General features: G+C 44.8%; 1 protein-coding gene and 1 long non-coding RNA gene across 10 annotated transcripts in view; one reads left to right on the plus strand and one right to left on the minus strand.

Annotated features, from left to right (window-relative positions):
• The window catches only part of LOC139270224 (receptor-type tyrosine-protein phosphatase delta-like), a 2,930,110-nt gene that overhangs the window by 1,354,710 nt on the left and 1,548,170 nt on the right, over nt 1-27,230 (plus strand). The gene's annotated exons all lie outside the window — the stretch shown is intronic.
• LOC139270347 (uncharacterized) overlaps nt 9,441-27,230 on the minus strand; it is a 48,508-nt gene continuing 30,718 nt past the window's right edge. Inside the window, exons 2-3 of the long non-coding RNA XR_011594697.1 lie at nt 10,180-10,350; nt 9,441-9,663 (exon numbers count right to left, since the gene is read on the minus strand). This is a non-coding gene — a long non-coding RNA (uncharacterized lncRNA). The remainder of the gene's footprint in view (nt 9,664-10,179; nt 10,351-27,230) is intronic.

A 27,230-nucleotide genomic window follows, 5' to 3' on the forward strand; every position in this document is an offset into this window, starting at 1 on the left:
ATAGTCAAGGGGCTATAGCGGGGAAGGAACTTAAAACAATCACAATCGCTAAGGAGGTGGTACTCAGTAAGATAATGATACTAAAGGCAGATAAATCCCCTGGACCTGATGGCTGGCTTGCATCCTAGGGTCTTAAGAGAAGTAGCGGCAGGGATTATGGATGCATTGGTTGTAATTTATCAAAATTTGGGGGATTCTGGTGAGGTCCCAGCAGATTGGAAAACTGCAAATGTTTCGCCTCTATTTACAAAAGGAGGCAGACAAAAAGTAAGAAACTATAGACCAGTTAGCCTAATATCTGTGGTTGGGAAAATGTTGGAGTCCATTATTAAAGAAGCAGTAGCAGGACATTTGGAAAAGCAAAATTTGGTCAGGCAGAGTCAGCATGGATTTATGAAGGAGAAGTCATGTTTGACAAATTTGCTGGAATTTTTGAGGATGTAACTAACAGGGTGGATAAAGGGGAACCAGTGGATGTGGTGCATTTGGACTTCCAGAAGGCATTTAACAAGGTGCCACATAAAAGGTTACTGCACAAGATAAAAGTTCATGGGGTTGGGGGTAATATATTAGCATGAATAGAGGATTGGCTAATGAACAGAAAACAGAGAGTCAGGATAAATGGTTCATTCTCGGGTTGGCAATCAGTAACCAGTGAGGTGCCGCAGGTATCAATGCTGGGACCCCAACTATTTACAATATATATGAACGACTTGGAAGAAGGGACTGAGTGTAACATAGCCAAGTTTGCTGATAGGTGGAAAAGCAATGTGTGAGGAGGACACAAAAAATCTGCAAATAGACATAGACATGCTAAGTGAGTGGGCAAAAATTTGGCAGATGGAGTATAATGTTGGAAAGTGTGAGGTCATGCACTTTGGCAGAAAAAAATCAAAGATCAAGTTATTATTTAAATGGTGAAAGATTGCAAAGTGCTGCAGTACAGCGGGACCTGGGGTACTTGTGCATGAAACACAAAAGGTTAGTATGCAGGCACAGCAAATGATCAAGAATGCCATTGGAATCTTCGCCTTTATTGCAAAGGGGATGGAGTATAAAAGCAGGGAAGTGTTGCTACAGTTGTACAGGATATTGGTGAAGCCACACCTGAATACTGCGTGCACTTATGGTTTCCGTATTTGCGAAAGGATATACTTGCTTTGGAGGCAGTTCAGGGAAGGTTCACGAGGTTGATTCCGGAGATGAGGAGGTTGACTTATGAGGAAAGCTTGAGTAGGTTGGGCCTCTACTCATTGGAATTCAGAAGAATGAGAGGTGATCTTATCGAAACGTATAAGATTATAAGGGGGCTTGACAAGGTGGATGCAGAGAGGATGTTTCCACTGATAGGGGAGACTAGAACTAGAGGGCATAATCTTAGAATAAGGGGCCGCCCATTTAAAACTGAGATGAGAAGAAATTTCTTCTCTCAGAGGGTTATGGATCTGTGGAATTCGCTGCCTCAGAAAGCTGTGGAAGCTGGGACATGAATACATTTAACATAGAAATAGACAGTTTCTTAAACGATAAGGGAATAAGGGGTTATGGAGAGCGGGCAGAGTCCATGATCGGATCAACCATTATCGTATTAAATGGCGGAGCAGGCTCGAGGGGCCGGATGGCCTACTCCTGCTCCTATTTCTTATGTTCTTATGTAGGAAGAGCAAAGAGATTTAGGAAGCCAAGTACATAAATCATTAAAAGCTAGTAGGCGGGTAAAAAGGTATTCAAAAAGGCTAATGGAATCTTGGCATTACCCTCAAAGCAGGCTGTATTTCGAAGAGGAGGAAGTGATGCTTCAGTTATCTGGAGCCTTGGTCAGACCCCTTCTGGAGTATTGGGTTCACTTCTCGGCTGATCCATTGGCCTTGGAGCGCGTGCAGCACAGATACACCAGAATGATACCCGAGGTGTTAAAGGTTGTAAGTTACGGGGACAGGTTGCATAAACTTGGCTTGCATTCCCTTGTGTATAGATGAGTGAGGGGTTATCAGATAGAGGCATTTAACATTTTTTAAGTATTTGATAGGTAGTTAGGGAGAAACTAGTTCATCTGGCGGAGAAAATCAAGAACGAAGGATATAATCTTTCGGCTTTCAGGAACAAAATCATGAAGCACTTTTTCAAAGATAGGAGCAATCTGGAAATCTCCCCAAACAGATGCTGGGACAATTGGAGGTTTCAAGACTGAGATAGATAGATTTAGGATATGGAGCAAATGCCAGAAATCAGAGCTGATGTGTAAATCAAACATGATCTCATTGAATGATAGGTGGGCTGAATGACCTACTCCTGCACATAATGTTCCTGCTACATTACAATAAAAATAAAGATTTACAGTTCTATAGCACCTTTCATGACCACTGGACCGTCTTAAAGCACTTTACAGCCAATGAATTGCTTTTGAAGTTTAGTCATTGTTGTAATGTAGGAAACACTTTTATCTATTTATGCTTGGGGTCACCAGACACAAGGGGGCGCCACTGTCAGAGGTCATCGGGCTGTACACGCACGCGCGCGGTCACTGGTATATAAGTGCGGGTACTATGTCACGAGGGTTACTTTGGGTGCAAATAAAGTTGGATCAGGTTTACACCTGAGGGAGTTAACAGTAACAAGCCTTGTGAGTCATTACATTCATTACATTTGGCGACGAGGTAATGTAAGAACCTTCGCATGTACAATGGACACTATTGGAATTCTGGAGAGATTCGCAGATGGCAAGGATTGGGTGGATTTTATCGACCGCCTGGATCAGTATTTTGTGGCCAACAAAATGGAGGGAGACGCTTACGCAGTTCGGCGCAGGACAGTTTTCCTCAGCGTTTGTGGTCCAAAAATTTATGGCCTCATGAAGAATCTTCCCTTAGCTTTACGTCTAACGGACAAAGAACATGGGGATTTGTGTGCTTTGGTGCGTGACCATCTTAAGCCAAAAGAGGGGATCATCATCTCGCTCTGTCACTTCTGCGCACATGTTCGTGCTGAGGGCCAGGATGTGTTGGGATTCTTCGCTGACCTGCGACATCTTGCTGAGCCGTGTAAGTTTGGGAACGTGTTGGAAGACATGCTGCGAGATTTCTTCGTGATAGGCATCAACCATGATGTGATTCTTAGGAAGTTATTGGTCGAAGAGAAGCGGGATTTGAGCAAGGCCATCGCGACTGCGCAGTCTGCAAACTGGTATGAATCCGATTTCACCCTGTTGGCATTGTGGGGACAATCATCGGCCTCATCAGTATCGGTTTAAATAGTACTCCTGCAATGGCTGTTCGAAAGTGGGGCATCTTCAGAGAATGTGCTCACAACTGAGTAAGCGTGCTGCCGCTCATCACATTGCTGATGATGACCAGTCCAGTACTGGCCCAGATACACAACTCGAGGTGGAAGTTTATGGTCTGTATTTGTTCTCGGGAAAGAGCCAGCCGATAATCGTTAACGTAAAGCTGAATGGCATGCCTGTATCAATGGAGCTGGATATGGGTGTGAGTCAGTCGATAATGAGCCAAAGGACATTCAACACCAGTGGGACACTGAGGCTGTGAAGCCTAAGCTGAGTCCAGTCAATGCCAAGTTGCGTACTTACACTAAGGAACTCATATCGCTGATTGGCAGTGCAGTTGTCAAAGTGTCATATGATGGTGTGGTTCATCATCTACCATTATGGATCATCCCAGGTAATGGTCCAATGCTGTTCGGCAGGAAATGGCTCGATAAAATGAAGTGGAATTGGAATTATATCACAGCGTTGTCATCAGTGGATAATACTTCGTATGCTCAAGTGGTGAAGAAGTTTACTTCTTTGTTTGAACCGAGCATTGGTAATTTTACTGGAGCCAGTGTGCAGATTCACCTGGATTCTGATGCAAGGCCTGTCTATCATAAGGCTCGGTCTATTCCCTACATGATGAGGGAAAAGTTTGAAATTGAGCTTGACAGACTCCAACGTGAAGGGGTCATATCACCAGTCAAGATTAACGAGCGGGTCAGTCCTATTGTTCCTGTGTTGAAGAGTGATGGCACTGTCAGGATTTGTGGAGACTACAAGGTTACGATTAACCGATTTTCGAAACAGGATCAGTACCCGTTACCGAAGGCTGATGACTTGTTCGCCATGCTAGCTGGTGGAAAGTCGTTCACGAAACTGGATCTGACGTCGGCCTATGTGAGACAGGAGCTTGACGACACTTTGAAGAAACTCACCTGCATCAACATCCATAAAGGACTGTTTGTCTACAACAGATGTCCTTTTGGAATTCATTCAGCTACAGCCATATTTCAGAGGAATATGGAGAGTCTACTGAAGTCTGTTCCCAGAACTGTCGTGTTTCAAGATGACGTTCTGGTCACAGGTCGCGACACTACTGACCATATGAACAATCTTGAAGAAGTCCTACATCGTCTGGACAAAGTGAGGCTCAGGCTGAAACGTTCAAAGTGTGTCTTCATGGCACCTGAAGTTAAAAATTCCTGGGGAGGAAAATTGCTGCTGATGGGATCAGGCCGACTGATTTGAAAACCAAGGCCATCAAAAATGCACCCAGGCCTCAGAATGAGATGGAGCTGCATTCATTCCTTGGGCTACTCGACTACTTTGGTAATTTCTTACCCAGATTGAGCACTTTGTTAGAGCCATTGCATGTGCTAATCAGAAAAGGCGACAACTGAGTCTGGGGTATGTCTCAACATAGTGCCTTTGAGAAAGCTAAGCATCTGCTCTGTTCAAACAAGTTGCTTGTTCATTATGATTGATGTTAGCATCTTGTATTGGCCTGTGATGCTTCATCATATGGAGTCGGCTGTGTACTCCAACAAGCAAATGAGTCGAGTAAGCTACAACCTTTTGAGTATGCTTTGAGAAGTTTGTCAAAGGCGGGAAGAGCTTACAGCATGGTAGAAAAAGAAGCTTTGGCCTGTGTGCATGGGGTCAAAAAGATGCATCAGTACCTGTTTGGTCTTTGTTTTGAACTCGAAATGGATCACAAACCACTCATTTCATTTTTTTCAGAAAACAAAGGGATTAATACCAGTGCATCGTCCCGTATCCAGAGGTGGGCGTTGACATTGTCTGCCTATGATTATGTTATTCATCATAGACCTGGCACTGAGAATTGTGCCCATGCACTGAGTCGTCTGCTGTTGCCCACACCCGAGGTGGAGATGCCTCAACCTGCAGATTTACTGTTAGTAATGGATGCTTTTGAGAGTGAAGGAACACCTGTCACTGCTCAAAAAGTTAGGATCTGGACCAGCCATGACCCTATTTTATCGGTTGTGAAACGTTGTGTCCTCAGTGGTGGTTGGTCTGCAATACCGATGGAAATGTTTGATGAGACCAAACCTTACAACCGTCGCAAAGATGAACTGTCCATTCAGTCAGATTGTTTACTGTGGGATAATCGTGTTGTCATGTCAAAGAAAGGTAGAGAGAAAATTGTACGTGAACTACATAGCACTCATCCTGGTATTGTCATGATGAAAGCCATTGCTAGGGCTCATGTATGGTGGCCTGGAATTGACTCTGATCTGGAATCATGTGTGCATCAGTGCAATACTTGTATGCAGCTAAGTAAAGTACCAGCGGAATTTCCTGAGTCTTTGGTCGTGGCCATCTAAACAATGGTCGAGGATACACATTGATTTTGTAGGCCCTTTCCTGGGAAAGATGTTTTTTGTTGTGGTGGATGCATATTCAAAGTGGATATAATATATTATGTCATCTAGTACGTCTACAGCTACTATTGAGAGCCTTCGTGTTATGTTTGCTACTCATGGTTTGCCTGACATTGTTGTGAGCGACAAAAGATCTTGCTTCACAAGTCTGGAGTTTCAAGATTTCAAGAAACTCAATGATATTAAACACGTGAGGTCATCCCCATTCAAACCTGCTTCTAATGGTCAAGCAGAGTATGAAACGTGTAACTCAGGGTTCACTGCAGACTAGCTTGTCCTGTATACTGCTCAGACCTCATACACTTACTGGGGTCTCCCCTGCTGAACTACTGATGAAGAGATGTCTCAAGACCAAGCTCTCTCTTGTTCATCCCGATTTGAATGATCGTGTTGAAAACAGACATCAAAGTCAGCAAGGGTATCATGATCGTGCTGCTGTGTCACGTGACATCTCTGTCAGCGATCCAGTTTATGTACTGAACTATGATCAAGGTCCAAAGTGGATCACCGGTACTGTTACAGCCAAGGAGGGTAACAGTGTTTATTGTCGTGCTCAAGAATGGGCAAACATGCAGAAACATGTTGATCAGATAAAACTGTGGCACATGGATGAACCGGAACCTTTTGAGGAAGATGCAGTCAGTGACCAACCAACCAATATTCATTCATCAGAGGATTTTGCTGTCATTATTAAAACTGGACCTCCAGTCTCTGATGTGGTTATGTATTTATGCTTGGGATCACCAGAGACCACTGTCGGAGGTCATCGGGCTGTACGCGGTCACTGGTATATAAGCACGGATACCATGTAACGCGTGTTAGTTTGGGCGCGGATAAAGTTGGATCCAGTTTACACCTGAGGGAGTTTACAGTAACAAGACTTGTGAATCATTACATTCATTACAAACACGACAGCCAATTTGCACACAGCAAGCTCCCACAAACAGCAATGTGATAATGGCCAGATAATCTGGGTTTTTTTGTGGTGTTGGTTGAGGGATAAATATTGGCCAGAAGACCGGGGATAATTTTCCTTCCCTTCTTCGAAATAGTGCCATGGGATCCCTTACGGCCACTCGAGACGGCAGACGGGGCCTCGGTTTAACATTTCATCTGAAAGACGGCACATCCGATAGTGCAGCAATCCCTCAGCATTGCATTGGAGAGTTGGTCTAGATTTTTGTGCTCAAGTCTCTGGAGTGGGACCTGAACCCACAACCTCTGACTCAGAGGCAAGAGTGCTACCCACTGAGCCATGCTTGACACTTAGATAAATATATATCATATGTGTGTGTGTATGTGTCATTATTTGTGATATATGTATGTGTATATATACGTATACATATATATATATATATCTATATACGCGTATATGCATATATACGTATACGTATGCATACGCGTATAAGTGAATATGTATATAGGTATGTATATTTATATATGTATATATTCTATATCATGACACGGTAATAATGTTGTTGCAACACTTGCATATCGCTGCAGCTTTAGTCACAGTGGGCAACATGTTAACTCCACATGTAGAACTGGTTGGTCCAGGAAGTCAGGCTACATATTTCACATTGAGATCATGAGTTGTATTCTGTGAGTAAAATCAAAATGTATTGTTGGGATTGAATAGAGCAGGAATACTCAGCACAAGCGTGTAAAATAAATCAACTTTTGAACTATTTAGAGACTTGCGAATTCAAAATCATACCAGAACTGCCCTCGGGAACACAAAGAGCCTGCAAAGGAATATAGACAGGTTAAATGAGTGGGCAATAAGGTGGCAGATGCTGAATAATGTGAGAAAATGTGAAGTTATTCACTTTGGTAGGAAGAATAGAAAAGCAGAATATTAGTTAAATGGTGAAAAACTATTAAATGTTGGTGTTCAGAGAGATTTAGGTGACCTCGTACAGGAAACACAGAAAGTTATCTTGCAGGTACAGCAAGCAATTAGGAAGGCAAATTGCATGTTGGCCTTTATTGCAAGGGAGATGGAATACAAGAGTAAGGAAGTCTTGCTACAATTACACAGACCTCTGGTGAGACCACACCTGGAGTACTGTGCACATTTTTGGTCTCCTTATTTAAGGAAGGATATACATGCCTTCGAGGTGGTGCAACAAAGATTCACTAGATTGATCCCTGGGGTGAGAGGGTTGTCTTCTGAGGAGAGATTGAGTAGCTTGGGCTTATACTCTCTTGAGTTTAGAAGAATGAGAGGTGATCTGATTGAAACATATAAGATTCTAAGGGAGATTGACAGGGTAGATGCTGAGAGGTTATTTCCCCTGGAGAATCTAGAACTAGGGGGCATAGTCTCAGGATAAGGGGTGGGCCATTTCGGACTGAGATGAAGAGGAATTTCTTCACTCAGGGTTGTGAATCTTTGGAATTCTCTACCTCAGAGTGCTGTGGATGTTGAGTCATTGAGTATTTTCAAGGCAGAGATAGATAGTTTTTTGGTCTCTAGGGAAATCAAGGGATATGGGGATTGGGCAGGAAAGTGGAATTGAGGTCAAAGATCAGCCATGATCTTACTGAGTAGCAGAACAAGCTTGAGGGGCCGTATGACCTTCTCCTGCTCCTAATTGTTACGTTCTTATTTGTATATTTACAGGTTTAGTGGGTGTGACGAGTAATGGTATCATTACTTTGAGACTTGCTGATCTGCTAACAGCCCATTATTTTTTTAAGTACCAAAAATACCAGAATAGTGTTCAAATTAAAGGCTCAGAACCATCTTGAAACAACATATTTCAGGTACTGCAACCATCTGCGTGACATTTTGACACATTTTTGAGATTAATTCTGCCTTTCATCTTGCTGTTAGCAGAAGTTCCTCCTTGTCTCAAATAATGACACTAAGTAACGGTCTGGGATCATTGTCCATGCTGCTTGGAATTGCTGATGTGGGGACCAGACTGCAGTGTGTGTTCCATTTCATAGAAACACTGCCAGTGGTAGCTTCTTTGTGGTGATGCAAATGATGGATTGCATTTGTTTAGGGAATTAGTTCAGAATCTGCTAATGGAGAAGATTAAGACTGCAGTTTTGTACTGGGGAAACTGCATCCAAATTCTGAATCAACCATAGCGACTGAAACAAATGCTGTATCAACAGGCCCAAAACAGAATAGAATGCGATGCCACATGCATACTCAAATAAGACTGGCTTCTTGGCATTGGTCCTTCTTAGAATAATAATGCAAAAATAAAAATAAAAATTGATGCAATTAACGTATAAATAGGCAAAATAATTACAAAATACAGTCAGATAATTTTCTGACATACATGGTAAAAATTAAAAGAATGCCAACATAATTTCTGTGTTTCTTTCCTTTTTAAATGAGTATGTATATTAATATTTCAGCAGTAAAAATGTAATGTAAATGTAGAAAGTCAGTAAAAATTTGGGTCGTTGAACATGAAAGAGAAACCTACTTTATATGTAAATTGATGTTATTTTTCAGCCAGTTTACCGAAAGCAGTTGTTTGTCTGCAGTGTTCAAGTCTGCCGTTATTTTTTTTCCCTCGGCTGTGAACAAGTATGACTGTCAGCTTTCTTCATATATATATATATCCCTGCATTTCTAATGTTTAGTTACAAAATATTTCTGAAGTGCTGAGGCTTTTCAGCTATAGTCTTGCTTCACATGTGTGTTCGCCATGTGATATGTGAAAATACTAAACTACAAGGAAAGGAGACCAACATAAATAGGTTTCCATTTAAAGTTTTTTTTTGAAGAAGCCTAACAATAAAGGTGATATTGTGAATACAGATCCTTTAAAGATGAAGGGCCTGAACTTGGTGGAAGCCAAGGCCCTCCCAAATGACAGCTGATGGTCACCAAGACCGGCGGTACTTTGCCAGGAAGATCCCTTGAAAAGAAATAGCTTATGCCATCAATCTGGCGGGGCAGCAGTGGAAGGGAGCTCTCAATCTCGGTGGCAAAGGCATTCCTCGCCAAAAGGAGGGGGAACACTGAAAAATAAAATTATTCACAATTTTAAAAAAACCATAACACCTTCAGTATAAGTAAAATCCTGAAAGAAATACAATGAAAAAATGTTCACTAACCTTTATTTGCAGGTCTTACCGCCGAGGTTACACCTGCCTACACACAACTGTCCTTCCCCCTGCTACCACCGACTCCCGCCTGCACCAGCTTGGCAGACGGGAGGTCACTTACGCGACTTGGCCATCGGCGGGCATCAGCAGGCAGATGCAGTCCTGCCGGATGCAGCCCTGGAGGAATCTGTCACCAAGGGGAAAATGGCTAAAAAACCCTGCGGCAGCCGGCGGCAAGGCCACCAATTTCGGCCCCGAAGTCCAAGACATTAGTCTTTACCAACACGCCTGTTATTTCTCAATGCCTAGAATGCCAGGGATTAAGTTCTGAGTTGGCTGCAGAAGGACAATAACTTATACGCCCAGAAATTGCGGTTGGAGGCTTCCTGTGGGCGGACGCCTCCGACCAAAATCTTTTTACGAAAGTACCTGGTGGTCCCGGAGGAACGTAGACTTGCGGTCCGAGGCCTCCATTTGCAGCCCTGTGTATGGGCTCACACATCCCAGGAACGTAGGCGCAACCTGGGATCACGTGGGCCTGGACCACCAATCACAATGTAGTATTCTCCGAGCTCCGATTAATTGTCAATGAGAATACCCCTAAAATCAAATAAAACACACAAATTTTAAAAAATCACTTCAGTTTTTAAAAATTAATAGAAAATGCATTAAATTAAATGTTTTGGGGAAAAAAATTATTTTATTGAATTTAAACTTTTTAAAATAATGTTAAAAATAAACTTACATTCATAGATAGGGTTGTTAATATAAAAATAAGTAATAACATTTATTTTTTCTATCTATTAAAACTCTTATGCTGCTTTTACTAGGGCTTAAGAATTTGAAGGACATTCGCTGGGCAAGAGTTGGGCAAATAGCCCAAATCTCTGCCCGCGAAGGCCTTTCTAATGGGGATGCATTAGATCTGTCAAAGTTCGCAAGTGTTGGATTTCGGCGAATGCGCAGTGCACACCGAGAACTGTCACTTGCGGGGCCTCTACGGGTATGTGCGCACATCGAACGTGCCCGTAGAGACTGTGATATTTGGCCCATTATTTTTATTGAACAAGCCTAGATTATTGAAAAAAAAATTATAAACCCATTTGGCCAACATCAATATCAAAACTGAAACTTTATCGCCTAGAAATAAGGAAAACATGCAGCGGATGCATGCAATATGGCGGTGTGGCTACCTGTGCTGATTACGTGCTGCCCGGTATATTGGAGAAGGCAGGAAAAGCCTGCTCCTGAAGTAAGCATTCGACCCTTTGCATATGTAAATAGGGGAGCCTGACGCTTGTTTGAAGCCCCCAACTCAAAATTGGGCTTCCCTGGTCCACATGCGGCCTAACCAATGGTTCTAAAAGAGACAACTGCACCGAACAGGGGCTTTTTAAAAAAACTGAATGTGGAGGGGGAGGTGCAAGAGTGTTCCTCCCTCCTCTAGCAGTGTTGAAGACCGTTCACGATTTCCACTTGGCCCGACTTCACAACGATTGATTTCCCCCACTCCCTCCCTCTCTCCCAGGATCTACTTGAGGGCCGCTATCGGTAGCACAGCAGTCTCAAATTGAAATCCTCTACTGGCGAGCTGCCTGGGGATGCCCAACAGGCTCTTGGATCTCCAAACTGATGGCTTTCTTGTGGAGGCGATATCATGATATGTTGAGGAGATTGTGACTCATTCAGTATTTGTTATTAGAGAAGATTAAAATAGTGGTAATTCCCAAATTCTGAATCAATCAGAGTAGCTGAAATAAATACACATCATTACACCAAGTACAGAATGCAATGCCCATATTCACAGGAAGACTTGTTTTTCAGCACGTTTCCCGATAATGCTGAACCAACTAGTCAAAGGAGCCAAAGTATGTATTGCGCAAGTAGAATTTAATTATTAATATTGTAGTCCCCTGAATATACAAGAACCATAAATATGCAAGTTACATCAAAGCTGGGGGTTTGCCTACAGGCCTTCCAAACAGTGCCTATTAAATCTAACATAAAGGAACAGGGATCAATGATTCTTTCTTTCTCTTCCTGTTATTGAAGTGTGATATTAAAGTAAACTTTGATCCACACACTTGTACATTTCCTAACGGTTTGGAAGGAACTTTGATGCTTCATGTTGTGTGATGAAATTTCTGCTGTGAGGCAGGCTCCCTTGGAAATGCACCAACAGCACTGATAATGGAATTTCACCTCCAGATTGCGATACAAGTCAAAACAAGAAAGACTTGTGTTAACTGCACACGCCAACATAATTGTAACAGCCACCGATCAGAAGATACAGGTTTTTCGTCGCTTGGTCATGTGAGCTAAACTGGACATTAAACCCACAGCTTGAGAAAAAAAATAAACTACAAATGCCCTGAGAAAAGAAACTCTCTGTGCCAGTTTTACCAAGGGCAGAGTGAATAAAATAAGCCACAGCAACAAATGATTTGCTGACGGCATTTAAAACATACATGTCTGGACAAAAGGAGAACTCTTTCTTGAGCAGCATGTACATTGGAGAAATGCACCAAGGTCTGAATCACAAGAGAATAAAGATACGGAAGAATAAAAAGTCAACTAAACCAGCAGGTGTGCACTAATATGTGTAGAGACACAGAATTACACTGACATTGATTGGCCAACACCAAGGAATTTTTTTTAATATAAAGACATCAAGGTACCATGACAATAACAAAAAAAATTGATAGCAAAAAAGGTCACCAGCAAAGACAACCATTTTCCCTTGACAAACACAAGGCAATCGCCAAATGATTAATCTATCCATATGCCAATCAGGGGAGGCATTCACATCTCTTTGAAGTGTTACAAACTGGGAGCCCAAAGAGTACTTAAGGAAGTGGCCTTATAAATAGCGGATGCATTGGTGATCATTTTCCAACATTCTATTGACTCTGGATCAGTTCCTCATGGAACAGCACTTTTTAAAAAAGGAGGGAGAAAGAAAACGGGGAATGAAAGACCAGTTAGCCTGACATTGGTGGTGGGGAAAATGTTGGAATCAATTATTAAAGATGAAATAGCAACGCATTTGGAAAGCAGTGACAGGATCGGTCCTAGTCAGCATGGATTTATGAAAGGGAAATCATGCTTGACAAATCTCCTCGAATTGTTTGAGGATGTAACTAGTAGAGTAGACAAGGGAGAACCAGTGGATGTGATGTATTTGGACTTTCAAAAGGCTTTTGACAAGATCCCACACAAGAGATTAGTGTACATAATTAAAGCACATGGTATTGGGGGTAATGTACTGACATGGATAGAAAACTGGTTGGCAATCAGGAAGCAGAGTCGGAATGGCAGGCAGTGACGAGTGGAGTGCCGCAGGGTTCAGTGCTGGGATCCCAGCTATTTACAATATACATCAATGATTTAGATGAAGAAATTGAATGTAATATCTCCAAGTTTGCAGACGACACTAAACTGGGTGGCGGTGTGAGCTGTGAGGAGGAAGCTAAGAGGCTGCAGGGTGACTTGGACAGGTTAGGTGAATGGGCAAATGCATGGCAGATGCAGTATAATGTGGATAAATGTGAGGTTATCCACTTTGGTGGCAAAAACAGGAAGACAGAATATTATCTGAATGGTGACAGATTAGGAAAAGGGGAGGTGCAACGAGACCTGGGTGTCATGATACATCAGTCATTGAAGTTTGGCATTCAGGTACAGCAGGCGGTGAAGAAGGCAAATGGAGGTTGGCCTTCATAGCTAGAGGATTTGAGTATCGGAGCAAGGAGGTCTTACTGCAGTTGTACAGAGCTTTGGTGAGGCCACACCTGGAATATTGTGTTCAGTTTTGGTCTCCTAATCTGAGGATGTTCTTGCTATTGAGGAAGTACAGCGAAGTTTCACCAGATTGATTCCCGGGATGGCAGGGCTGACAAATGAGGAGCGACTGGATCAACTGGGCTTGTATCCACTGGAGTTTAGAAGAATGAGAGGGGATATCATAGAAACATAGAAAATTCTGATGGGATTGGATAGATTAGAGGCAGGAAGAATGTTCCCGTTGCTGGGAAGTTCCAGAACCAGAGGTCACAGTCTAAGAATAAGAGGTAAGCCATTTAGGACCGTGATGAGGAGAAACCTCTTCACTCAGAGAGTGGTTAACCTGTGGAATTCTCTACCGCAGAAAGTTGTTGAGGCCAGTTCGTTAGATATATTCAAAAGAGAGTTAGATATGGCCCTTACGGCCAAAGGGATCCAGGGGTATGGAGAGAAAGCAGGAAAGGGATACTGAGGTTGAATGATCAGCCATGATCTTATTGCATGGCGGTGCAGGCTCGAAGGGCCGAATGGCCTGCTCCTGCACCTAATTTCTATGTTTCGATGTTTCAATGAATCAACTACCACTGTTTATACTGTTAAATGTGTTTTCCTTGGCTGACAGCAGTCTCACACATCCAGTTCTAGGAGTCTACTGCCAGGCAATAGAAAGTGGATTTAGCAGCATAAATAGTGGAAGCTGGGCCATGGAAACTGGCTTCTTGGAAACAAATAAAATAAATTATAAAAGCAGTTATAAGTTGCTAACTGCAACCTGACCAAGTAGGATTGGGTCTACTGATGGTTGAGACAGAGAATGGTTAATCTTTTCTGGGATGGGGAGGAGCTATTGATGGCTGCTTCTTCGACCTATCTTGATTCAAACATTCAGGAGAGAAAACATGGAGCAATATTTATTGGGCCGAAAATTGCGGCCTCACCAGGTGCGTATGTACGCATGGATCTGGAGAGGCTTCGCAAAAGCCGATTCTCAGGGCACGATGTGTATGCGCCGAGAACCGGATATTCCGATCTGTCAAACTTTCGTTACCGATTCTACGCATCCCCGGGAGAAGGACATCCACATGGAAGAGATTAGGCTAATTGCCCAACTCTTACCCTGCGAATGTCCTTCAAACTTTTATGTCTGGTAAAAGCAAGCGCATAGCTTACTTTTATCAGTGTAACACTTTTAAAACATAGAAAAATTAAATGTAATCATTCATGTTTATATTAAAAACCTTGTCCATTAAGGCAACTTTATTTTTAATCCTTTTAAAACACATTAAAAAAAATTCAAAAACATTTTTTTTTTCTAAAACATTTAATTACATTTAATTTTGTAAGGGAAGCTTGGGGTGTGGATTCGAATCCACACTCCCCTGAGGTTCTGTATGTGCGATTTATGAGGATGGGTGAGTAACGAGGCACCAGACACAGTGGGTAAGAGTACAAAATGGCTAATGTTGTTTATTTAGAATAAACACACAGATAGAGGGCATTGGAAGAGGTCATAAATAGCAGTAATGGCACAATCTCACTCAACAACACGAAAAAATTCTCGCAACAGGGAAGGGGAAGATAAGAGGTTGAAACATTCCACCCACACACAACCACACCTCCCACTCCCACCCTTCCTACCAATCCCTATCCTAAATTGAGTCTGTGAGGGGGTTTGGGCTATACTCACAATCCTATCAACTCCGGGGTTCTGGGGGACCTTATTTCAGCTCGGGGTCCCTCTAGGGTGGGTTTTACGTTGCTGGTCGGTTCGGTTTTCCTCCTCGATGTTGCGTCGGTTTCTTCTATTTGCCTCTCGGTTGGCTCCTAAGCAAAAAGCTGCTGGAGTTAAGCACACCTTCCCCAGAGCGAGGGCCCTGTGAAGAGCTGACTCAACTCCCCTTTAACTCAACTCAACCACAACGAAAACTGACTCCCACCTTCTTAACTCAACTCTACAACTCAATGCAAAAGCTAACTCCAACCTCCAAAATCTCCAACATCCCTGTATGTTTTTGCAGCTTTTTAGTCCGTTCATCTTCGCGCCAAAACTGCATGCCATTGTCTTGGGTCTTCCTTGAATAAAAATGGGGTGTGAATGGCAGTTCGATGTGTATCGATCTGTCTGGAATGGGAGATTAGCCACACCTCCTGTATCCTGTCGCTCGCTGATGGGGTGAATGAAGGTGATTGTTCACTATCTCGACAGAGGTGCCACTCTGTCTGGGCTGGCCAAAATGATTGTTTAATTATTCAACTGATAGCCATTGTGTTGCCTTGTGTATTACTGGGGAGATTTTGCCTGGACATGTTGCCTCTTCTGTGAGGGTTTTACATGAAAAGCTGGAGAAATGTCCTTTTAAAATATAAAGTTGCCTTGTATTCATTTTCCTGGAAGAACCGAATGTACACTCTTCCCCCTTACGGTAGCTGGCTCATCCCCCGTCCGGTTCCGTGCCCCTGCAAAACTGTCTGTTACTGTACAGGGTGGCCAGAGTCCCATCATCCTCCGCGATTTACAAGCTGTTGACTGCAGTTGGTCATTTTAAACATGGCATCTTCCCATTCTCCCTGCCACATGTCTCCGTGGTTGGTTTTGCAGAACCTTACAATTTCAATTAATTTTAAATATGTGAGGTTTTTTTAATTTATTGTGCTGTGGTTCGGTGTTTTAGGAGGTTATTCTCATTGATAGTCATGGGAGCTCATACAAAAGGAACTCACCGTTATTATCAATGAGAATATTAGATAGTGATTGGTGGTCCAGGCCCACGTGATTCCAGCAAATGCGTTCATACCTGGAAGACATCTTCCCATGCGCTGCGCAACGAATGAAGGCCTCAGACCGGAATCCCATGTTCTCCCGGACCACCAGGTAGTTTCGTAGATTTTCTTTGGTTCAGAGGCGTTCGTACGAAGGAAGCCTCCGACCGCAATTTTCGGCCCATTATTGTGACTTTTTTTCAGGGGCACAGCACTTTTCTCCCCCACATTATTCTACCTCACAGGTCGCATAGCTTCAACACGATCATGAATATCACAACTTCAATGGCCGAAAAGAAAGATGCTGATATGGTGGAAAAGAACAGCCATCCAATTTTTCTACCGACCCCATAGTGAGACACTTGGCCTTGCTCATTCCTACTCAGCATGGCTGAGATTGACAGCTCAGTGGAGTGGTAATTTGACCCTGCGTTCCCCCACTCCATGGTGCTCTGCATTGTTGCTCTAGCTTGCAGCCGAACTTCACTGCCCAACAGCTGCTAATTTCCAGTGGGACAATAAGGAAAGATTGGGACAAAACCATGGGGAACGAAAAGATAAAATGAAGATACACAATGATTTATAAAAACTTTAAACTGTTTACAGCAAGTTATCACGGAGGACACAGATTCAAGAATCGCTTGCCTGCAGTGGAGGTATGATTCAATTCGATAGTGGGTAAAGACTACATTATCAACAGAATGACAGTCTTCCTTTGAATAATGATACAAACTTAGAGATTACTCAAGCACAAGTTTAGGTCATTCCTTCCCAACCTGATATTTAAAATTTTGCTCCAGTCGATAAAGTTCAAGATAGAAGCCCGAGGCATCCTGAAACAATCCGACTGACAACATTGACGATAAAATTGAATTTACATATCACACATACATGCATAACAGGATCCCAGTGAAGTGCCATGTCATTGCACCACTGTTCTGAAGTGCTGCGTATGCTTGAGCCCAAATGAACTGTCCTCACATGATAAGGCAAGGTTTGTTTATTTAATAATATTTGTGGTACACAAGCAAATTAAGCACTGGAATTTCAGGCACAGCAGTGCTGCCATAATTTTGTGCGTCTGTACGACCATAATTTTTCCCCTGATAAATCTAGTATGGACTGCAAGATTTTTCTGTTTGGAAGCAAAGGGAAGAAAGGAAGGATAACGTTATGTTTAAGAGACAGCCAGCTAATGGAAATCCCCCACCCCACCCCGCTCCCTAATCAGGCACACCAAACACATTTGAATATTTAATTTGACTTCCAGGGCCATAAATGGCCTTGTGCAGTTTGCGCACTGGCTGTGAGCATGCTACTTGCTCGAGGGCCACATAAGGTAGTGTTGAACACATTGGACAGAAAGAAATCAAAAACTTCCATAGTTAGAGTGCCTTCCACAACCTCAGGACATCCCACTTAAGTACTTCTTGAAATGTAGCCGCTTTCGTATTGTCGGAAACGTGGCAGCTGATTTGCACACAGCAAGCTCCCACAAGCAGCAGGGTGTTGGTTGAGAGATTAATATTGACCAGAAATCACCTGCTCTTCTTCAAATAGTGCCATGGGATCTTTTGCATCCATCTGAGAGGGCAGATAAGGCCTTGGTTTAATGTCTCATTCGAAAGATGTGCAACACCCCCTCAGTACTGCACTGAAGTTCCTGCCTAGATTATATGCTCAAGACTCTGCATTTGGACTTGAACCCATGACCTTCTGACAGAGGCAAGAATGCTACCCACTGAGCCATGGCTGACACATGCTATGTCTCTGTGCCCAATAACAAAGAGCTCTCACATCTGAAGTGCTTTCTTCAACTCGCATCATCACCCCATGTTTCCGTCAATTCTATCAAATAGTACAAATCAGTTACTATGTGTGTATTTAAATGCACTGGAATACAAGAACTAGAAGTAGATTTTAAGAAATAAAACTCCGAGTACAATCCTCCAGGTGAGTGCATAGTAGGAATTCAGGGATGGAGGTTCATACGTGATTTTCTGTCCATTAATGGGATGTGCTCCGATCACCCAAAGCTCTGCACTGAAAGCAATAATTCTTAAAGGCTATCCTTTAATCGATTTGGAATGTCGCACTGTCATCATGTCAGTGCTGTCTGATATTAAGTAAGTAAGACTTGCACTTCTATAGCACCTTTCACAACCACTGGATGTCCCAAAGCACTTTACAGCTAATGAAGTACTTTTTGAAGTGTAGTCACTGCTGTAATTTAGGACACACGGCGGATAACTTGCGGACAAGCAAGCTCCCACAAACAGCAATGTGATATTGACCAGTTAATTTGTTTTAGTGATGTTGATTGAGGGATAAATATTGGCCCTGAACACCGGTGATAACCCCCCTATTCTTCTTCGAAATAGTGCCATCCGATCTTTTACATCCACCTGAGAGGGCAGACAGGGCCTCGGTTTAACGTCTTTTCTGAAAGACGGCACCTCTGACAGTGCAGCACTCTCTCAGCACTGCACTGGAGTGCCAGCCTAGATTTTTTGTGCTCAACTCTCTGGAGTGGGGCTTAAACCCACAACCTACGGACTCAGAGGTGAGAGTACTACCCACTAAGCCGCCCAAATTGTTTTAGAATATTTTAGGAGCTTAGAGCAGAATACATATCCTGGCTGGACAGAAAAGTGAACAAAATTAACAGATTCATTTATTCAGGTGTGGGGATCAGTGTGTGAACTATAAAAGAGTATTGGAAGAGTTTTGTTCTACCTGTATCTCTGCTTCTGACTGGTGAGACTCTGTGCTAGGCCTGGAGCCTCATAAAATTACGTCCGACAAGTTTAACAGAAAATTGTCCTGAGTTTTAATGAAATTGTCCATGGATCTGTGGGATCTAGATAGATTATTCCCCTGATAATTTTTGAAATTTAAGAGCCAATTTCATATCCCCTACCCACAAATTTCCTTAGATAGGATAGCAGGACTACAGTTGATGTTGCCATTTTAAACTCCAGTTGAAAAAATCAGCACTCAGTGCAAATCTACTGCCAAATGTGAAACAGCTGGAGAAGAAAATCCAGAAGGCAGAAAACAGTCTCTTTTCTTAATCTGCATTTTTTTTCCTATGGAATGTTTACACTCGTGCAATATACCTACTATCCAGGGAGCCACAATCATCAAATATGAGAGACATTCATTTCCGAGGAGATGCTTTAGAAATCATGAGAGAGGGCGAGACGGAGATTGTGGAGACACAACCATTGGTTTAATCCTACAATCCTCTACACTAAATATGTGCCACATAATCATGAAGGAGGTACGTAGGTGATGTGAAACAGTCCACTGAAGTGCTGTACAGTGGAACATGGTTTTTCTTTCCCTTTGGTTCATCATTTTACAAAATCTGAGATGTATTAAGGTGGAAACCTCAAAGGGCGGAGAGGAAAATACAAAGGTCATCCACATCATAGTAGCCAGTTCAGAGTAGGAAGAGAGACAGACCGAGTTTAGGTGGCTCCTCTGTCTGCCTGACCTCTTTGTTAATTGGGTCAGTAATGTGACCATTGTGATGCTATGCATCATACACCAGCTCCCTACACTGTGAGCTGCAGAGGTCTACGGCAATAAGCTGACCTGAAAGTGCTGAAAAACAGGGACACCAGTTATGTTCTAGGTTGATTATTACCCCAATTTGCTGGGTCAAAATCCTCGAACTCTCTCCCGAACAGCACTGTGGGTGTAGCTTCACTACATGGACTGCAGCAGTTCAAGAAGGTGGCTCACCACCACCTGCTCAAGGCCAATTAGGGATGGGCAATAAATGCTAGCCTTGCCAGTGATGCCCACTGTGATGTATGAATAAAGAGTTTGACTAGATACTGTGAGCTCAAAGTAAAGTGTCACCTTAATCTTTTATTGCAGGTCCCGAGAGTGCTTCTCCAGCCTGTGAGGCCTCCGTAAGTACCAGTGCTCCCAAGGGATTGTGGGATCACTTGGGACTCCAGGGGATGAGCCCTCTGGTGGCTACACAAGATATATAGAGTATTGTGTTCCAAACACAGATGAGGCTGCACACAGGGAGGTTAAAGTAACAGTGACCTCAGTCTTTAATAAGACACTCCAGAGTGAGGAACAGGCCTTAGGGGCCTCCCAAGGGATGCTGGGATCCCTTGGGACTTCAGGGGATGAGCTCCCTGGTGGCGGAACATGGGAGTGCATGCTTTACAGATACACAACATCACTCCCCTCCCCCCCAGCAAAGTCAAAGTGAAAACTATTTACAAGGTGAGACGGTCGGGAGCCTTTCTTTCCCTGGTGACCACCTCGGTACAAATGTCTGTTCTGGTGTGTTGGCTGTGTCCTCGCTGGGCTGGCGTGTTGTTGGCCCTGCAGGGCTGCGAGGTGAGCCTGGCCTTGCTGGGCTGTTGGGCGTGATGGGTTTGATTTCCTGGGTTGTTCAGGGCAGTCTGTGAACCGCAGCCTCGTTTGATCCAGGTGCTTTCTGCAAATTTGTCCATTGTCGAGTTTGACTACAAACACCCTATTCCCTTCTTTAGCTATCACCGTGCCCATGATCCACTTGGGACCATGTCCATAATTTAGCACATACACAGGGTCATTCAGATCAATTTCCCGTGACACAGTGGCGCGACAATCATTTACATTTTGTTGCTGCTGCCTGCTCTCTACCTGATCATGCAGGTTGGGGTGAACCAGTGAGAGTCTGGTTTTAAGTGTTCTTTTCATGAGTAGCTCAGCCGGGGGCACCCCTGTGAGCGAGTAGGGTCTCGTGCGGTAGCTGAGCAGTACTCGGGACAGGCGGGTTTGGAGTGAGCCTTCTGTGACTCGTTTAAGGCTCTGTTTGATGGTTTGTACTGCCTGCTCTGCCTGCCCATTGGAGGCTGGTTTAAATGGGGCCGAAGTGACATGTTTGATCCCATTGCGGTTCATGCATTCTTTAAATTCGGCACTGGTGAAACATGGCCCGTTGTTACTGACCAGTATGTCAGGCAGGCCGTGGGTGGCAAACATGGCCCTCAGGCTTTAAATGGTGGCGGTGGCGGTGCTTCCCGACATTATTTCACATTCAATCCATTTTGAAAAAGCATCCACCACCACCAGGAACATTTTACCGAGAAACAGGCCCGCATAGTCGACATGGATCCTCGACCATGGTCTGGAGGGCCAGGACCACAAACTTAGTGGTGCCTCTCTGGGCACATTGCTCAATTGAGCACATACGCTGCATTGCCGTACACAGGACTCTAAGTCAGAGTCGATACCAGGCCAGCACACATGGGATCTGGCTATCGCTTTCATCATTACTATACTCGGGTGTGTGCTGTAGAGATCCGAGATTAACGTCTCCCTGCCCTTTTTTGGTAGCACTACGTGGTTACCCCACAGCAGGCAGTCTGCCTGAATGGACAGCTCGTCCTTTCGCCGCTGGAACGGCTTGATTAGCTCTTGATTTCAACAGGGATGCTGGCCCAGCTCCCATGCAGTACATAGTTTTTTACTGGGGACAGCAGAGGATTTGGCTGGTCCAAGTCCGAATCTGGCAGGCCGTAACAGGTGACTTAGCATTTTCAAATGCTTCCATGACCAACAACAAGTCTGCGGGCTGCGCCACCATCAACATGTTTGCAGGCTGCGCCATTTCCACCCAACGTGGTGGGAAATGGTAGCCGACTGAGAGCTTCCGCACAGATCTCGGTGCCTGGCCTGTGGCGGATGGTATAGTTATACGCTGATAGTGCGAGTGCCCATCTTTGTATGCGGGCTGAGGCATTAGTATTTATCCCCTTGTTTTCAGCGAACAGGGATGTGAGGGGCTTGTGATCGGTTTCCAGCTCAAATTTCAGGCCAAACAGATACTGATGCATTTTCTTTACACCGAACACACATGCTAATGCCTCTTTCTCAATTATGCTGTAGGCCCTCTCAGCATCAGGCAAGCTCCTGGAAGCAGAGGCGACAGGTTGCAACTTCCCCGCAACTTTAGCTTGTTGCAATACACACCCGACTCCGTACGACTACGAGTCACATGCTAGCACAAGTCTTTTACACGGTTTATACAATATAAGCAGCTTGTTGGAGCATAAAATGTTTCTGGCTTTCTCAAAAGCAATTACTTGTTTTTTTTCCCCATACCCAGTTCTCACCTTTGCGCAATAACACATGTAGAGGCTCTAAGAAGGTGCTTAACCCCGGTAGGAAGTTACCAAAATAGTTGAGGAATCCCAGGAACGACCGCAGCTCCGTGACGTTCTGTGGCCTGGGCGTGTTCCTGATAGCCTCTGTTTTGGTGTCTGTGGGCCGAATGCCGTCCGCCGCAATCTTTCTCCCCAAAAACTCCACTTCTGTTGCCATGAAGACGCATTTCTACCTCTTCAGCTGCAGCCCTACGTGATCCAGTCGCTGGAGGACATCCTCCAGGTTTTGTAGGTGCGCGGCGGTGTCCGACCAGTGATCAATATATCGTCCTGAAAGACCACCGTGTGTGGTACCGACTTGAGTAGGCTCTCCATGTTTCTCTGGAAGATCGCTGCAGCTGACCGAATTCCAAATGGGCATCTGTTCTGGATGAACAGTCCCTTGTGCGTGTTGATGCAGGAGAAGTCCTTCGAAGATTCCTCCAGCTCCTGCATCATGTCGGCCGAAGTCAGGTCGAGCTTGGTGAACATCTTTCTTCCTGCCAGCGTCGCAAATAGGTCGTCTGCCTTAGGTAGCGGGTATTGGTCCTGTAGCGAGAAACAATTAATAGTTACTTTATAATCGCCACAAATCCTGACCGTGCCATCACTTTTGAGTGCTGGAACAATCGGGCTGGCCCACTCGCTGAATTCCACTGGGGAGATGATGCCCTCAAGTTGCAGCCTGTCCAGCTCGATTTCCACTCTCTCCCTCATCATGTGAGGTACTGAGGTACCGCTCACGCCTTGTGGTGAATGGGTCGTGCCTCTGGGACCAAGTGGATCCGCACCTTTGCCCCAGAAAAGTTTCCAATGCCTGGCTCAAAAAGGGAAGGAAATATGTTAAGAACCTGGGAACATAAGGCCTCATCGACGTGTGATAGCGCTCGGATGTCATCCCAGTTCCAGCGGATTTTGCCCAGCCAACTCCTTCCAAGCAGTGAGGGACCATCACCCGGGACAATCCGAGTGGCAGTTCATGCACCGTGCCCTCGTAGGTGACCTTGACCATGGCGCTACCCAGGACAGTGATGAGCTCTTTGGTGTATGTTCTCAGTTTCGTGTGGATGGGGCTCAGGGCTGGTCTGAGTGCCTTGTTGCACCACAGTCTCTCAAACATCTTTTTATGCATGATGGATTGGCTAGCGCCAGTGTCTAGTTCCATGGCTACGGGTAAGCCATTCAATTTCATGTTTAGCATTATAGGTGGACATTTATTCAAAAATTTGTGAACCACATGTACTTCAGCATCTGCCTCCTCTTGCTGAGGCTTGAAATTGCTTTGATCCACCATGGACCGATCTTCCTCTGCCTCGTGGTGGTTAGCAGGTTTTGCAGAGCTTGCAGCTCGTTTTCAAGCTCGTTGGAGGTGCCCCATTGTTCCACAGCTCTTGCAAACATACCCTTTGAAGCAGCATGAATAGGCTGAATGGAAGCCTCCACAACGCCAACAAGGTGTGAATTGCCTAGCATTCATCCTTTGTTGCGGACTCAGTCATCTGGGTCACCTGAGGCCTGCTGGCAGTTGCAGACTTGTGGTTTCTGCCCTCTACATTTCTGCTCGCAAACACAGTTCCAGTTAATTTATGAACATTGCTGGCACTTGTGTGCTGAGAGATTTGTTTGGTGTTATCACTGGTGGACATAAACGCCTGTGCTATCACAATGGCCTTACTGAGGGTCGGTGTCTCTACAGTCAAAAGTTTTCGTAGGATGGTCTCATGGCCAATGCCCAGTACAAACAAGTCTCTGAGCATTTGCTCCAGGTAGCCATCAAACTCACATTGTCCTGCAAGTCGCCTTAGCTCGGCGACATAGCTCGCCACTTCCTGACCTTCAGATCGCTGGCACGTGTAGAACCGATACATCGCCATCAGCACGCTCTCCCTCGGGTTAAGATACTCCCAAACCAGTGTACACAGCTCCTCATATGACTTATCTGTGGGTTTCGCCGGAGCCAGAAGATTCTTCATGAGGCTGTAGGTCGGTGCACCGCAGACTGTGAGGTGGACCGTTCTCCTCTTTGCAGCACTTCCTTCTCTGTCCAGCTCATTAGCTACAAAGTACTGGTCGAGCCATTCGACATAGGCTTCCCAGTCCTCACCCTCCGAGAACTTCTCTAGGATGCCCACAGTTTGCTGCATCTTTGCGTTGGATTCATATTCTCGTCGCCAGTTATTATGTTCCTAACGCAGATGAAGCTGCACACAGGGAGGTTAAAGTAACAGTGACCTCAGTCTTTAATAAGACACTCCAGAGTGAGGAACAGGCCTTAGGGGCCTCCCAAGGGATGCTGGGATCCCTTGGGACTTCAGGGGATGAGCTCCCTAGTGGCGGAACATGGGAGTGCATGCTTTACAGATACACAACATACAGGTTTACATATATAACAAAATCCCCCCCGCCCAAAGTCAGTAGTGTAACTATTTACAAGGTGAGTCGATCTGGGGCCTTTCTTTCCCTGGTTGATCGTCTCGGTGCAAATGCTGGTTTTGATGAATCGTTTGTTGGGCCGTTACTGGGCTGCTGTGCAGCTGGCCTTGCTGGGTGTGGTGAGTCCTGCTGGGTTGCTGCGGATGATGGGTTCTGCTTCGTGGTCTACCGCGGTTTCAGTTGCCACTGGTGTGTATGTTGCAGGGTCAAAAAAGTTAGGGTCCAATGTTGGTTGCTGTGGATAGTCCATAAATCTGAGTTTGATTTGGTCCAAGTGTTTCCGTTGGATGAGTCCCTTTGAAAGTTTGACCCGAAACACCCGACTCCCCTCTTTGGCCACAACAGTGCTGGAAAGCCACTTTGGACCTTGTCCATAATTCAACACAAATACAGGATCATTGATTTCAATCTCACGTGATACATTTGCGCTAACATGATATGTACTTTGTTGAAGCCGCTTGCTCTCTACCTGTTTATGTAGATCAGGGTGGACTAACGAGAGCCTTGTCTTAAGTGCCCTTTTCATGAGCAGTTCAGCAGGTGGAATCCCAGTGAGCGAGTGGGGTCTCGTGTGGTAGCCAAACAGGACTCTGGATAGGCGAGTCTGCAGTGAGCCTTCAGTTACCCTCTTCAAGCTCTGCTTGATGGTTTGCACTGCTCCCTCTGCCTGACCATTGGATGCTGGTTTGAACGGGGCAGATGTAACATGTTTGAGCCCATTACGGGTCATGAACTCTTTGAACTCGGCACTGGTGAAACATGGCCCGTTGTCGCTCACAAGGACATCAGGCAGGCCGTGCGTGGTAAACATGGCCCGCAGGCTTTCAGTGGTGGCAGCAGACGTGCTTGCCGACATTATCTCACGTTCAATCTATTTGGAGTACGCATCTACAACTACTAGGAATATTTTACCCAAAAACAGGCCTGCATAGTCGACATGGACCCTGGACCACAGTTTGGAGGGCCAAGACCATAAACTTAGTGGCGCTTCCCTGGGTGCATTGCTTAACTGCAAGCATGTGTTACATTTGTGCATGCAGGACTCGAAGTCCGCATCGATACCGGGCCACCACACGTGGGATCTGGCTATCGCTTTCATCATTACAGTGCCTGGGTGAGTACTGTGGAGATCACTGATGAAAGTGTCCCTGCCCTTCTTGGGGACTACTACCCGATTACCCACAGAAGGCAGTCTGCCTGTATAGACATTTCACCTTTGCACCGCTGGTGCGGCTTTATCTCTTCCTGCATTTCCACTGGGATACTGGACCAGCTCCCGTGAAGCAAACAATTTTTTACGAAGGACAGTAAGGGGTCCTGGCTCGTCCAGGTTCTAATCTGTCGGGCTGTGACGGGCAATTGCTCACTCACGAATGCTTCCATTACCATGACTAAATCTGCAGGTTGTGCCATTTCCACCCCAGTGGTGGATAATGGCAGCCTACTGAGTGCATCGTAACAGTTTTCTGTGCCTGGCCTGTGGCGGATGGCGTAATTGTATGCAGACAATGTGAGCGCCCATCTCTGGATGCGGGCCGATGCATTTGTACTTATCCCCTTACTTTCGGAAAAAAGGGATATCAGTGGCTTATGGTCAGTTTCCAATTCAAATTTGAGCCCAAACAGATATTGATGCATCTTCTTTACCCCATAGACACACGCTAACGCTTCTTTTTCAATCATGCTGTAGGCTCACTCAGCCTTAGACAGACTTCTGGATACATAAGCAACCCATTGCAATTTCCCAGATTCATTAGCTTGTTGCAATACACACCCGATCCCTACGATGATGCATCACATGCTAGTACCAAACGCTTACATGGATCATACAACACAAACAATTTCTTTGAGCAGAACAATTTTGTAGCTTTTACAAAGCCATTTTCTTGGCTTTTACCCCATACCCATTTGTCTCCTTTACGCAGTAAGGAGTGCAGTGGTTCTAACAGTGTGCTGAGACCCGGTAAGAAGTTACCAAAGTAGTTCAGGAGTTCTAGAAACGACCGCAGATCCGTCATGTTCTGCCCTCGGTGCGTTCTCGATTGCCTCCGTCTTCGAATCAGTGGGCCTGATGCCGTCCGCCGCGATTCTTCTCCCCAGGAACTGCATTTCAGGTGCCAGGAAAACGCACTTCGAGCATTTTAACCTGAGCCCCACACGGTTGAGTCGACTAAGAACCTCCTCCAGATTCTGCAGATGCTCGACTGTGTTCTGACCTGTGACCAAGATGTCGTCCTGGAAGACCACAGTGCTCAGGACCGACTTCAGTAAGCTTTCCATGTTTCTCTGGAATATTGCCGCTGCTGATCGAATTCCAAACGAGCATCTGTTGTCTCGGAGCGG

Source organism: Pristiophorus japonicus, chromosome 1, assembly GCF_044704955.1.
Source record: "Pristiophorus japonicus isolate sPriJap1 chromosome 1, sPriJap1.hap1, whole genome shotgun sequence".
Classification (NCBI taxonomy): domain Eukaryota; kingdom Metazoa; phylum Chordata; class Chondrichthyes; family Pristiophoridae; genus Pristiophorus; species Pristiophorus japonicus.